We start from the raw sequence: 15,598 nt of genomic DNA on the forward strand, positions 1-15,598 counted from the left end.
CCGGGTCGCCACCACAACATCTTTCCAAACTTGAAAGGAAGCCACACCCGGACCAGCTCCGGACGTCAACGCCGGTCCAATTCCAATGGAACTGGCTCGACCTAACCTCCCCAGCGACGTCAGAGGCACCTTGGCCAGAACAGAGACACAGAAGCGAGAAGAGCACTAGGGGATCGCAGAGGCATGCACCACATCGAGAACGGGAACACTGTCCAAGAGTTCATTAGAGAATCACGTCGTGGGAAGAATCCCATCTATTACTCCTCCAATTATTTGTTCGGGAAGAAGAAATGACAGCAGTGTAGAAGATGGAGATATTTGATAGAAAAATCAACCGACCGATGGGTTAATTAGGTAGCGCTCGCGCTGGTTCGATTCGCTAGCTAGAGCAGCCGAATGCGAAGGAGTGCGGATGAACGCAACGGGATCTTGGGCGGGCGATGCGCCAGAGTGTACAGAGAGGAAATTGGGGGTGATGGTTTGGGCTAGATGACGCAGCCTCTCTCGTGGGTCCTACCAGTGGTAACCTAGCTAGAGCAGCCGAATGCGAAGGAGTGCGGATGAACGCGACGGGATCTTGGGTGGGCGATGCACCGGAGTGTACAGAGAGGAAATTGGGGGTGATGGATTGGGTTGGATGACGCAGCCTCTCTCGTGGGTTCTACCAGAAGTAATTGAAGCTAACATGGCTGGCTTCTATTGCTGTGGGTCCCGCATGTAAGCCTCTAACCAAACGCTGATTTGGAAGTGCCGCTGATGTGGATAGGCATGTCAAGAGAAATAAGATAGTGGGGATGAACTATTTCGGTATTGTAGATTACTTTGGGTGAAGCTACCAAATTGCTTGATAATATTATGGCAAATTATTCACAATGGCATACCAAAAGAGCTCCTACTAATAAAAAAGTTAATTCGGTTGAAGAAATTTCTTCTTTGAGTGAAAAAGTTGATGCTCTTATTAAATTTGTTGCTAATAAAAGTGCTCCTATTGATTTTAATGATGTTCCTTTGTCTACTTTCATTCAGCAAAATAGTGATGCCGTAGATGTGAATTTTATCTTGCGAAACAATTTCAATAACAATGCTTATAGGGGTAATTTTAATCCTAGGCCTTTTCCTAGTAATTCCTCTAATAATTATGGTAATTCCTATGGTAGTCCTTCTTATAATAATAATAATAATAGGAACACCTCTGATCTTGAAAATAATATTAAAGAATTTATCAATATTCAAAAAGTTTTCAATGCTACAATAGAAGAAAAGCCGAATAAGATTGATGATATGTCTAGAAGTATTGATAAAATTTCTCATGATGTAGAAAAATTCAAGATGATTTTGTTTTCTTAAGGTTGAGGAATCAATTAAGGCTCTTTATGTTTCTATGGATGAAAGTAAGAAAAGAACCGCTATGCTTAGAGCTAGAAGAGAATTTTTAGAAAAAGTGTTTTCTAGTGATTGCTTTCATAAAAGTGATGAGGATCTTAAAATGATTGGTGTTTCTTCTATTGATTCTTTGTTTAGTAAAATTAATATTGATAATAAAGGGACTAAAGAAGAGTCAACTTTTGCTAGAAGGCGTCCCGATAATTTGGAGGGTGAAAATCTTGTTGAGAAAATTGATAAAAGTGGGTTTGAAGAGGTCAAAACTTTAACTAGTGATGTGCCCACTCTTTTGGATTACAAAGACTTTAATTATGATAGTTGCTCTTTGATTGATTGTATTCCTTTGTTGCAATCCATGATAAATTCACCCCATGCTTATGAACAAAATAAAGCTTTTACTAAACATGTTGTTGGTGCTATGATGAAAGCTTTGGAAGAAAAGTTGGAATTATATATTTCAATTCCTAGAAAATTATATGATGAATGGGAACCTACTATCAAATTCAAGATTAAAGATTATGAGTTTTTTGCTTTATGTGACATGGGTGCTAGTGTTTCTACAATTCTGAAATCTTTATGTGATGTGCTTGGTCTTACCGATATCGAAGAATGTTCTTTAAATTTGCACTTGGCAGATTACACTATAAAAAGCCTATGGGAAGAATTAATGATGTTCTTATTCTTAAAAATAGGAATTATGTGCCCATAGATTTTATTGTTCTTGATATTGATTGCAATCCGTCTTGTCCAATTATTCTTGGTAAACCCTTTATACGTACTATTGGTGCAGTGATTGATATAAAAGAAGGCAATATTAAATTTCATTTTCCACTAAGGAAGGGTATGGAACACCTCCCTAGAACTAGAATTAAGCCACAATATGAATCAATCATGAGGGCATCATATGGATCTAGAAACAAAGATGGCAATACTTGAATCTTCGCATTATGCCTAGCTAGGGGCGCAAAACGATAGCGCTTGTTGGGAGGCAACCCAATGAATAAATTTTATTTTTGTCTTTTTCTTTCTGTTCTTGAGTGTTTTCACAATTATGATATTGTTATGACTGTGTTTTTTGTGTTTTAATTACTGTTTGTGCCAATCAAAGCCCTTGGGATCATGTTGGGTGATAGTTGATTTGATCGTGCTGAAAAACAGAAACTTTTGCGCTCACAAAAATAATTCTCATTTTTAACAGAAGCATGATAAATACTAATTATTTTTGTAGAACATTAATATACAAATTGCTCACGTTGTCCAAATTTTTCAGAATTTTTGGAGTTACAGAAGTATTCGAAATATCCAAATTGCTACAGACTGTTCTGTTTTTTACAGATTCTGTTTTCTTTGCGTTGTGTGCTTGTTTTGATGATTCTATGGTTTTCTTTGAAGAGTTTTTGCCATCGAAAAGTTGGAAAACAGTAGATATAATGCAAAAATAAAATATGAATGGGTTTGCAATAGTACTTATAGTAGTGATTTCCTTTCTTATACTAACAGATCTCACGAAGGTTTTGTTGAGTTTTGTGTGATTGAAGTTTTCAAGTTTTGGGTGATATTACGATGGATGAAGGAATAAGGATTAGCAAAAGGCTAAGCTTGGGGATGCCCGAGGCACCCCAAGATAATATTCAAGAAGTATCAAGCAACTAAGCTTGGAGATGCCCCCGAGTGGCATCCCCTCTTTCTTCTAACAACCATCGGTATTTTACTTGAAACTATATTTTTATTCGTCACATATTATGAGTTTTTCTTGGAGCGTCTTGTATGATATGAGTCTTTGCTTGTTTTACTTTTTATTTTAAGTCATGAATCCTTGCTGGACACACCTATTTGAGAGAGCCAAATTTATGTGTGTGCTTTATAATATTTGAAGAAATGCTCTCATGCTTCCCTTAGATTTATTTGAGAGTTACTAAAAAAATTAAGAAATTCTCCCTTGCTTCACTTAAATTATTTTGAGAGAAGAAATTTTTTATGCTCATGTTCTTCACTTATATTTGTTTGAGCTTATTAAAAGCAACATATGAAACTAGTCCCAAAGTGATAGATATCCAAGGAGGATATAAGAAAAAAAATTCATGAAGATCATTGGACAAAATAAACTTGATTCTTTGTAATAGTTTTGAGATTTGATGATAGTGATATGTGAGTCATGTTGATGAATAAGTATGCTTTAGTAAGAATATTGGTGTTAAGGTTTGTGATTCCCTATGCAAGCACGAAAGTCAATAGTTATGCAATGAAATTACATCCTACTTGTGGTGCATTATTCAGTGTTAGTTATGCTTAATGCTCGCTTATGAGATTTTTCATTTCTTGGTTGGATGCTTCTCAATCTTTTGCTAGCCTTCATTTGCACTAAGTATGATCACTACTTGTGCATCGAAAATCCTTTAAACGAGTTTTTGCCACATGAGTCCACTATACCTACCTATATGCGGTATTTTTTGCCGTTCTAAGCAAATTTGTACGTGCCATATCTAATTTTCAAAATAACTTTCTCTTTTGTGTGCTCGTACAGCTCATTAAACGGTAGGGGGTGGCTAGTATATTCCCATGCTAGATGTGTCTCAAGATGAGTGTTTATTCACTTGTCATTGCACGAGAGTACGGCAAAGGTATTAGGGATGCCCAGTCCCAAAATGAAAAATCAATTTACTTTATGTTGTCAAATAATAAATTCCTTGGAAAGTGTTGGTATGGAAGGCACCGGTGGATACGGTTGGCCACGGAAAGTGAAAGTATGGTAGAAAAAGGAATAGAATTTAATTTCTGTTTGGGAACCGCCTATGATATATCTAGCATGGAAAGTATTGGGAACTATTCGATCATTTTTTGTTGACAGGAAAAGCATGCTACCCAAAATGTTTTATCTCTATCTTTTTCGCTTTGAGCTTTGGCACCTCTACAAATCCCTACTTCCCTCTGCGAAGGGCCTTTTTCTTTTACTTTATGCAACATTTATTTATTACTTGAGTCTCCATCTTCTCTTATAAAGCACCAACTAAGGGGCACTATAATCGTACTTGAGCATTGGGTGTAGCTAATATGCGAGTGTGTTTCATGAATGGATCAATGATTCAGCATAATGGGCTAGGGATAGCTTGTTTTAGTGTTGATATTTTGAAAGACATGGTTGTTTGTTGATATGGTCGAGTATTAAAGTCCTTGAGGGAGTCCTGGATTAGGGGGTCCTTGGGCGTCCGGGCTATGTGACATGGGCCGGACTCATGGGCCATGAAGATACAAGATGGAAGGCTTTCCCCCATGTCCGGATGGGACTCTCCTTGGCATGGAAGGCAAGCTTGGCACTCGGATATGAAGATCTCTTTCTCTGTTAATCGACTATGTACAACCCTAGCCCCCTCCGGTGTCTATATAAACCGGAGGGTTTAGTCCGTAGAGATAATCATAATGATACAGGCTAGAATTAATCTAGGGTTTAGCCATTACGATCTCGAGGTAGATCAACTCTTGTAACCCCTATACTCCTCAAAGTCAATCAAGCAAGAAGTAGGGTATTACCTCCATCAAGAGGGCCCGAACCTGGGTAAACATCATGTCCCCTGCCTCCTTTTACCCTCGATCCTTAGACGCACAGTTCGGGACCCCCTACCTGAGATTTGCCGGTTTTGACACCGACATTGGTGCTTTCATTGAGAGTTCCTCTGTGTTGTCGATAGAAGGATCGACGGCTCGCCAAGTCATCAACGATAAAATCACCTCTAGAAAAGCCCTAGTTCCTGGGCAAATCCTCCAGATCAGCAATTTCACCATAGGCGCCCGCTCGGCCATATAGCCTCAGGCGGTCCCCCGGATTGCCAAAAATCATCTCCGCATCAACCCCGAAAGCGTCGATAAGATGGATCCGACAGATGTGTCGTCTTTAAATGAACTGCTAGATCGTATCGCCGCCCTGGGGGTCTCAACAGACTATGATCTGATTGGGCTTAAACCCGACCAGAGAAGAATCATATCCCCACCGGTCACCCGCCTAGTGACCGTCATGGAAGAGCAAGGTGAGGATACCGCTCCTCCTACGCTAAAAACAAACTATGTTCGGATCTCCGAACTCTACGAGCCGGACGCCCATCTTCGAGAAACTATCCGTCCTCCAAACATAGAACCAGGCTTCGAGCCCAAAAACTCTCAGGACACTCCGGATCCTGGGCCATTAACCTCAGAAATTCTTCAAAACCCGGATTCCACAGTGGGCCACGGGTCAGATTTAGTCCCACCCGCCCTCCACAATCAATACTACCCAAGAAATTCCGGTCCCCCGGACATATGCGATTTAATGTATATACGACAGCAACCTCAGGAAACAGTCCATCACTTTTGGGCTAGATTCTTACTTGTTAAAAACAAGATTAAAGAGTGCTGCGACGACAACGCGATCTTAGTATTTCGCAACAACTGTATGGATGAGGGAATCCTTAATGCCCTCAACCGCTGTCGCATACTGCACTTTGCAGATTTGGCACACATAGTGCAGAAGTACTGCGCAATGGAAAGCACCTGGAAAACTCAGACAACCTGCTGGGAACCGCAGGCCTTTAAGCCATCCCCCGGATGGGCAAAAAGGATGCACCCTCGTGGGGCACCTAATCATCATCCCGTGGAAAATAAAATTAAGCCCTATACGAGACATAAAACTTTCTTCAAGGAATGGCTCGATAGGCCATGTCAAATACACATGATGCCAAATACCGAACCAACGCACAGCCTACGGGCATGTTGGATACTCCGGCAAGTAGCCAAGAGCGGCGAGGGTATCCTCACCAATACTACCCCAGAGAAGTACTCTTCGGAGGACGACAATCTCAAAGTATTGACGGTCTTCGAGACCTTCTCATCAAATAATCGGCGCAAAAGGGCGCTCCGCGACCTTGCCGAAGTCTGACATGTAGCAGCTATAAACCCTTGGGACGATAAGGCGATCACCTTCAACACCGATGACGAACCAAGATCCCGCTCAGTCCGGGCACCAGCCGCTTTGGTCCTAAACCCAATCGTGGACGGTTTTCGGTTCATTAAAGGGCTAATGGATGGTGGCAGCGGACTGAACCTCATCTATGAGGACACGCTCCATAAAATGCAAATGGACAGGAGTTGCATTGGGCAGAGTAATACAACCTTTCGAGGCATTATACCCAGTCGGGAAGCAAGATGCTCGGGGAAAATCAAACTCGACGTGGTATTTGGCACGCCGGGGAACTATAGGTCCGAAGAGTTACTCTTCCATGTGGAACCTTTCAACAGTGGGTATCACGCCCTGGTGGGGCGACACACATTCACACACTTTCAAGCTATACCCCATTACGGGTATATGAAGCTCAAAATGCCCGGGCCCAACGGAGTCATCACTATCACCATGATCCGGACATAGCACTCCGCGCCGAAAACAAAACCGCTTCCCTGGCCTCGAGGCACTATCGGAGGCCCTCGCGGCCGAAGAACTAACCACCTTACGTTCCACAGTGGATAGGGACGACGTAATACTCGATAAGAGACCTAAGTCAACTTCCTTCAAACCAGCAGACGAAATAGTCAAATTTCAAGTTCACCCGACGGACCCCAAGAAGACAGCTTCCATTGGGGCATAGCTGGATCCGACGGTCAACGCTGCACTACGCGCGTTCCTGCGCGAGAATTGGGACATCTTCGCCTGGCACCCCTCTGATATGCCAGGAATCCCACGCGGACTGGCTGAACATAGTCTCAATATACTGAAGAGATACAAGCCAGTCAAGCAAACACTGCGGCGATTTTCCGAACCCAAACAACAAGCTATGGGGGAGGAGCTAGCCAGGTTACTCGAAACCGGGTTTATCAGAGAGATCAAACATCCAGACTGGCTAGCAAACTTGGTCATGGTACCAAAGAAGGATAAAGCATGGCGCCTGTGTGTCGATTTCAAAGACCTTAATAAGGCCTACCCTAAGGACCCCTTCCCACTACCTCGCATCGACCAGATTATTGATGCAACCGCGGGACACGATTCATTGTGTTTCCTCGATGCATACTCCGGATACCATCAAATTAAGATGAAGGAATCCGAGCAGGCCGCAACGGCATTCATCACCCCGTATGGGCCTTTTTGCTTCAACACTATGCCTTTCGGGCTCAAGAACGCCGGCGCCACTTACCAACGCATGATTCAAACGTGCCTGGAAAAGCAAATCGGAAAGACTATGGAGGCATATGTAGACGACGTAGTCATCAAAACCAAGCACGTTGAATCATTGGTGGATGACTTACGCCTTACATTCGACAACCTCCGCACATATGATATACGGCTCAATCCGGAAAAATGCGTTTTCGACGTTCCCGTCGGCAAACTGCTCGGGTTCATTGTATCCAATAGAGGAATTGAAGAAAACCCAGCCAAAATCTGGGCCCTATCACAATTGGCAACACCAACTAACCTCAAACAGGTCCAAAAATTAGCCGGGTGCGTGGCAGCTTTGAGCCGTTTCATCTCTAGATTAGGAGAAAAGGCATTGCCATTGTATCGCCTGCTCCGACGCATAGACCACTTTGCATGGACGGACGCTGGAATGGCCGGGCTGGAGGAAATAAAAACATTTCTAGCGAGCAACCCAATCCTGGCCGCGCCTAACCTCGGCGAACTGATGTTGCTCTACATATCTACAACCCACCAGGTGGTGAGTGCGGTGCTCATCGTTGAACGAGAAGAAGAGGGGCATAAATTCCCACTCCAAAAACCAATATACTATGTATCGACGGTCCTTACACCATGCAAATCCCAATACCCGCATTATCAGAAGATAGCATATGCAGTCTTTATGGCATCCCGCAAGTTGTGGCACTACTTTGAAGAGTGCTCGATCACGGTGGCCTCAGAAGTACCACTCAACGATATTATAAACAACCGAGACGCCACTGGCTGGATTGCCAAATGGGCCATTGAGCTCTTACCATTTGAAATAACGTACAAACCACACCGAGCCATTAAATCTCAGGTGTTGGCTGACTGCGTCACCGAATGGACAGAGGTCGAACTCCCTAAAGAGTACGACACGTATTCCAACTAGGTGATGCACTTCGATGGCTCCAAAATGCTAGCGGGACTTGGGGCAGGTGTCGTCTTGACATCCCCCATAGGAGACACAGTCCGTTATGTGCTCCAATTACTTTATACAGACTCTAACAATGCAGCCGAATACGAGGCCCTATTGCATGGTCTCCGGATGGCTGTCTCCATGGGCATACAACGCCTTGAGGTGCGCGGGGATTCAAACCTCACAATATCCCAAATAAACGGAGAATTCGATGCAAAAGACCCGAAGATGGTGGCTTACCGCAACGCTGTACTCAAAATATTAGCTCGGTTTGAGGGGCTCGAGTTTCATCACGTGGCTCGAGAGAGTAATCAAGCCGCAGACATCCTCGCTCGCATGGGCGCTAAACGCGACCCCGTCCCACCCAACACCTTTGTGGAAAGGCTTTTCAAGCCATCCGTAGTGTGGCAAGAGGGGAGCAGCAACACTGGTCCGCAGCCGATCATACCCCAGATTCCGAACACAGTTTTGGTATCGTCGGGGGCTCGGGCACCGAAATAACACCATCGGCCCATTAAATCATGGTTGTAATTGCCCCGTGGACCAAGCCTTTCCTTGCCTATCTTACCAGGAATGAGCTCCCCGAGGATCAGACTGAGGCCCGTTGCATCGTTCGACGCTCGAAGGCCTACAAAGTTCATGAAGGAGAACTGTACAAGAAAAGTACCACCGGAGTCCTTCAAAGATGTATCTCCGAAGAAGAGGGACGGCAGCTCTTGACTGAAATACACGCTGGTCTTGGTGGCCATCACACCACAACTCGGGCCCTTGTAAGTAAGGCCTTCCGTACGGGTTTCTTTTAGCCCACGGCCCGGGCAGATGCGCAGGACCTCGTACAGCGCTGCGTTGGATGCCAGCTTTTCGCTAATCAAAGCCATATGCCGCCCACCACCCTACGAACAATCCCCATCACTTGGCCCTTTGTGGTCTGGGGGCTCGACATGGTCGGACCTCTTAAAGGGGGAAGCCATAAGAAGAAATACTTATTGGTTATGGTCGACAAGTTCACTAAGTGGATAGAAGCCAAACCAGTTAAAACGGCTGAAGCCGAACCGGTGATAGACTTTATATCCGGTGTAGTACACCGTTATGGTGTCCCGCACAGTATTATTACTGACAACGGCTCTAACTTTACAGCTGATGAGGTGAAAACTTCGTGCGCCAATTTGGGCATCAAGCTCGATTACGCCTCCGTATACCACCCTCAGACAAACGGTCAGGTCGAACGGGCTAATGGCATGATAATGAGTGGCATCAAACCCAGACTAGTGCGATCCCTGCAAGAATCAGACAACCACTGTGTTGAGGAACTCGATTCCGTATTCTGGGGGCTGCGGACCATGCCCAATCGCACGACCGGATATACACCTTTTTTTCATGGTGTATGGCATGGAGGCGGTCTTGCCTTGCGACATTATTCACGACTCACCTCGGGTCCGCATGTACGAAGAGAGAGAAGCCGAGCACGATCGGTAGGACGACTTGGATGGCCTAGAGGAGGAGCGCGATTTCGCGAAGGCCCGTTCTGCATTCTACCAATAGCAGGCTCGGCGATATCAAAGCAGAGAAGTACGGGCAAAGACTTACAATGTCGGTGAGCTTGTTCTACACCTACCAGAGAAGAAAAAGGACAAGCTCAAGCCCAAATGGGAGGGTCCCTTCATTATAGATCAAGTTCTCACTGGAGGAGCCTATCGCGTTCGCAATGCTTCGGATAATCGCTTGGAGCAAAACCCATGGAAAGCTGCAAGGCTTCGAAGATTCTACGCCTAAGTCCTCACATATACCTTTTTTTCCCTCGTTCCTTCTTTTCTCTCTTTCACTGTTTTCCTTTTTCTCGCTTTCATATGACTTCTAGCTTGTGTTCGGATAAAACCACACACTTGCGGTGTATACATCCTTAAATGTACATACCCCACAATACCTGGGGGCTTCTTTTTACAAAGCTTATTATTATTTCGAGCATCAAGCTCACCATATATATGTGTCGTCTACTCATATATGTATTTTCTTCGCCATTATATGCACCTTTATGACTTAAGTTTTTGCCAAGCTGGGTTGCCTGGCTCCTGTGCTTATGCCCTACGTTCCCGCTTGTTCGGCTGGGGCATTGATACGTCTCCAACGTATCTATATTTTTGATTGTTCCATGCTATTATATTATCTATTTTGGATGTTTAATGGGCTTTATTATGCACTTTTATATTATTTTTGGGACTAACCTATTAACCGAAGGCCCAGTGCAAGTTGTTGTTTTTTTGCCTATTTCAGTGCTTCGCAGAAAAGGAATATCAAATGGAATCCAAATGGAATTAAACCTTCGCGGGGATCGTTTTTGGAACAAACGCAATCCAGGAGACTTGGAGTGGACGTCAAGGAATCAACGAGGCAGGGAGGCGCGCCCAGGGGGTAGGCGCAACCCACACCCTCGTGGGCCCCTCGTGGCTCCACTGACCTACTTCTTTCGCCTATATATACTCATATACCCTGAAAACATCCGAGAGCACCACGAAACCCTATTTCCACCGCCGCAACCTTCTGTACCCGTGAGATCCCATCTTGGGGCCTTTTCCGGCGCTCCGCTGATGAGGGAATGGATCGCGGAGGGCTTCTACATCAACACCATAGCCTCTCCGATGATGTGTGAGTAGTTTACCATAGACCTTCGGGTCCATAGTTATTAGCTAGATGGCTTCTTCTCTCTCTTTGGATCTCAATACAAAGTTCTCCTCGATCTTCTTGGAGATCTATTTGCTGTAATTCTTTTTGTGGTGTGTTTATCGAGATCCGATGAATTTTGGGTTTATGATCAAGATTATCTATGAACAATATTTGATTCTTCTCTAAATTCTTATATGCATGATTTAATATCTTTGCAAGTCTCTTCGAATTATCAGTTTGGTTTGGCCTACTAGATTGATCTTTGTTGCCATGGGAGAAGTGCTTAGCTTTGGGTTCAATCTTGTGGTGTCCTTTCCCAGTGGCAGCAGGGGCAGCAAGGCACATATTGTATTGTTGCCATCGAGGATAAAAAGATGGGGTTTATATCATATTGCTTGAGTTTATCCCTCTACATCATGTCATGTTGCCTAATGCGTTACTTTGTTCTTATGAACTTAATACTCTAGATGCATGTTGGATAGCTGTCGATGTGTGGAGTAATAGTAGTAGATGCAGAATCATTTCGGTCTACTTGTCACGGACGTGATGCCTATATACATGATCATGCCTAGATATTCTCATAACTATGCGCTTTTCTATCAATTGCTCGATAGTAATTTGTTCATCCACCGTAGATTATGCTATCTTGAGAGAAGCCGCTAGTGAAACGTATGGCCCCGGGGTCTATCTTCCATCATATTAATCTTCTGTCAACTAGCTATTTCTGTCTCCATTTATTTTTGCAATCTTTACTTTTCAATCTATACAACAAAAATACCAAAACTATTTATCTTATCATCTCTATCAGATCTCACTTTTGCAAGTGGCCGTGAAGGGATTGACAACCCCTTTATCACGTTGGTTGCAAGGTTCTTGATTGTTTGTGCAGGTACGAGGGACTTGCGTGTAGTCTCCTACTGGATTGATACCTTGGTTCTCAAAAACTGAGGGAAATACTTATGCTACTTTGCTGCATCACCCTTTCCTTTTCAAGGGAACACCAATGCATGCTCAAGAGGTAGCAGGCATAAAGGGAGCACCTCAGTGATTGTTACAGCCAGGTTATCTGGACGTGTACCTCAGACGGGTGAAGCCGAAAGCTAGCGTTCTTAAGGGAATAATCGGTCGGCGAGCAAAAGATGAACTGCCCTCATTGCAATACAAAACCGCCAGACTATAGTGTATACTGTGATTTTTAGCATCACAACTTCGGCATGCACAAAAAAATCGCATGCCAGCCCAGGGAAAGGAACCCTTAACGGAACTATTTTCTCTGGAAGATGTTTCTTACAATCAAATGTAATATAACATAACTCCCCGAATACAATTTGTCTGTTCAAGCAACTATGTCGCCTGATTTCCAAACATACTTTGGTGTTTACCTACGGTATAGTATTCGGAAACACTCCAAACCTCGGGTTTTCGGAGTTCGAAGCGGAAAGTCTGCCATGACAAAGGTTATACAAATTTGGCTGGAGACAAGTTTGTCGATAAAAGTACATCGCTACTTGGACTCAAAAACTTCTTCTTCCTCTAGACCCTCTAAAAGGCTGTCTAGTTTACAATCCTGTTGTGAATACTTGGCGGCCATCTTCACTTGGTCGTACACCAGGCTGACCGGAATTTCCTGCCCATCGGATCCTCGAGGCCCGACCCATGCCATATGATTCAGATCAAGTCCGATGTACCGTGTTTTCACCATGGCCGAGGCTTCCCGAGCACCTTCTCGGCAGGCTGATATCTTCCATAGCCCAAAGCAGCGCCGAGCTCCCTTGAACAAATTCACGAGTTCCTCCATACTTCCTGGAGGAGAATCGGTTGGCCATAAAGCCTTAGCGATGTTTCTCATTGCCTTCTGAGCTCGCTCATGCACCTTGGACAGGTCTTGTAGCAGGTCACCTTGAAACCCGGACACCTCTTCTTCGGGCCGCCCAGTCAGCACACCTACAGAAATATACTTGTTAAGACTCGCATTAGCGAACTGTACGAAAGTAAGTCAAAAGGCATATTGAATATGCCGCCTCTCAGCTTTCGGTTCTCCTTAAAGGCATCCGCCAGTTGGGCTCGCACGTCTTTCAGCTCTTCGCCTAGCTGGGTGTTGGCCTCCTGCAGCTTGTTCTTCTGATCCCTGGTCCATGTCAGTACACGTTGACCAGCGACCTCTTTCCTTTCCACATGTTGTTTATCCGGTTGCGCGGCCTTCAGTTTTTCTTCCAGCTGATTCGATGATCCTACCATCATAAATACAACGGTGTTTTTTTTTTGAATAAACATGACGGGCACATGATTATATTTTCCAGACAGAAGGGGACCTTACCAGTCGGTGCCTCCTTGGACTTCTCCAGTTCGGCGGTAACAGCAGTTAGCTGGGTCTGACCCTTTTCCGGCTCCTGAGACAGCATGTTGTTCTTCTCCGTGAGTACCTGATTATGCAACGATCCTTAAAATCAGTTGCTTCAACTGTTTCAAGTCTCAAGGGCTACTGGTATATGATTATTAAATCTACATAGTATGATCTTACCCGCATATCCTTTGAAAGCTGGTGAGTGGCTCCAGCAAGCCCATCCCGAGCAGCTCGGATGTATGCATACGCCGAGCTGAAGACATTGAATGCCTCTTCAGTAAAGTAGGGGTCGCGCATAGTGGCCCTCCAGCGCCGATGGTTCATTGCGCTCTCCACTTCGGAGTTGGTGACGGAAACATTATCCGAATCTTTGGAGAGAGGACAGTCCGGCATTGCACCCGTATCAACTCTAGCCCTGGAGGCAGGGTCCGGGGTCGGATTGGTGGATGCATGTCCGGTGAGGTCTCCGGATGCAGTGCGGCGAACACTCTTCCTGATGTATGGTGCAGTAAGGAATGTTACAATTCGGTATGATTGCCAGGGGCATATTAAAAACCATACCTCTTCGATGAAGGCTTGGCGGTGACGCCATCCGCCTTTATCTTCAAAGACCCACCTCGCACAGGCTCCGCCCTTTTAAGGGATGCCACTGGTGCGGAGTGGTGACACGAGCGCCGCCCCTTTAAAGCACGAGACAGTGCAGTAGGTGAGGCACAGTGAGAAAACTCTTTTGTACTAGACGTCTTCGGGGTACTTATGTGAGAGGAGGGGAGAAGGCCGGGGTAATCGGCCGTAATGGCCACTTCTGTGCCGTCGTAGCTCGCCTGATAGAAGACCCCCTCCTTGAGCCTACAAATATATCTGGATCCTCCTCAAATCCGGGATCCAGGTCCCGAATATGATTCTCTGGCTGCGGAGCAGGGCTATAAATCCCCGCGACAGCCTTCCTCCATTCCTGTTGAAGATAGTCGGATTAAAATTTAAATAAGTACGACTCGGGAAGGAGATCGAGTAAAGTTACGTAGCAAAGGCTCACCCAGGGGAGGATTGTACATGGAAAAGCCTTCTTGGCATTTAAGGCGAGTGAACTCTTCTTTCTCCCCTTTATAAAGATCAGCCAACATGGCGGCCAGGGCAGCGAAGTTGTTCGGACCCTTGCGCCCGTAGCGAGATGTGTCATCCTCCCCATTGTAGTTCCACATGGGGTCCTCTGTATTGGAGTGGCTGAACACCTCGCGTTATGGCAATCGCCATGACCTCAATTATGGACAGTCGGGTAGGCCTCGTTGGATTGGGTCTGAGAGAACAACGTCGTCAATATAAAACCACTCCAAGGGCCACTCTTCGGATGCCTTCTTCGGAGTGCCGGACAGGTATCCTATCCTGGCTATGCACCACACTTCAGCGCCCCCACCTCGAATATGGATCCCTTTTGGGAGCGAGGGACGAGGCAGAAAAGCTTCCTCCATAACTCAAAATGGGCCTCGCAGCCTAGGAACAGCTTGCCAAGAGCGACGAAGCCCGCGATGTGCAGAACGGAGCCCGACGTGAGATTGTGCAGTTGGAGGCCATAGTACTCCAGGAGACCTTGGAGGAAAGGATGGATTGGAAATCCAACGCCTCTCAATAGAAAGGAAACGAAGCACAGTTGCTCCCCTTTTTGAAGGATTATGGAAATTTTCGGCCAGGGCTTCACCGGTAAAAGAAGTTAATCCCGCCCGAACGGGGGCTAGATCCGCAGGGGGAAATAACCCTGCACCTGGAGCTTGGTCAGCTGGGCGTGGGATACAGAGCAGCTCTCCCAATCACCTTTTTGAGGACCGTGGGGGCGGGAGGAAGAACTGGGAGCGCTGGCCATGCTTGCGTGCTTTCTTGTGGCAAGTTCTAAGATTTTCGCCTGGTGTGGAATGGCATCTGGGATTCAATCTCCTTAAATAGATGCCTTTCCTACATGGCCGGGTGTTATGTGTAAAAATACTTGGACCCTTCGTATTCGTCTAACACGTGGAAGACGGGGTGACAATGACACAGAAGCCGAAGGGTATTGTCGGTGTCAAAACCGGCGGATCTCGGGTAGGGGGTCCCGAACTGTGCGTCTAAGGTCGATGGTAACAGGAGACAG

The sequence above is a fragment of the Aegilops tauschii genome, chromosome 4 (genome assembly GCF_002575655.3).
Source record: "Aegilops tauschii subsp. strangulata cultivar AL8/78 chromosome 4, Aet v6.0, whole genome shotgun sequence".
Classification (NCBI taxonomy): Eukaryota; Viridiplantae; Streptophyta; class Magnoliopsida; order Poales; family Poaceae; genus Aegilops; species Aegilops tauschii.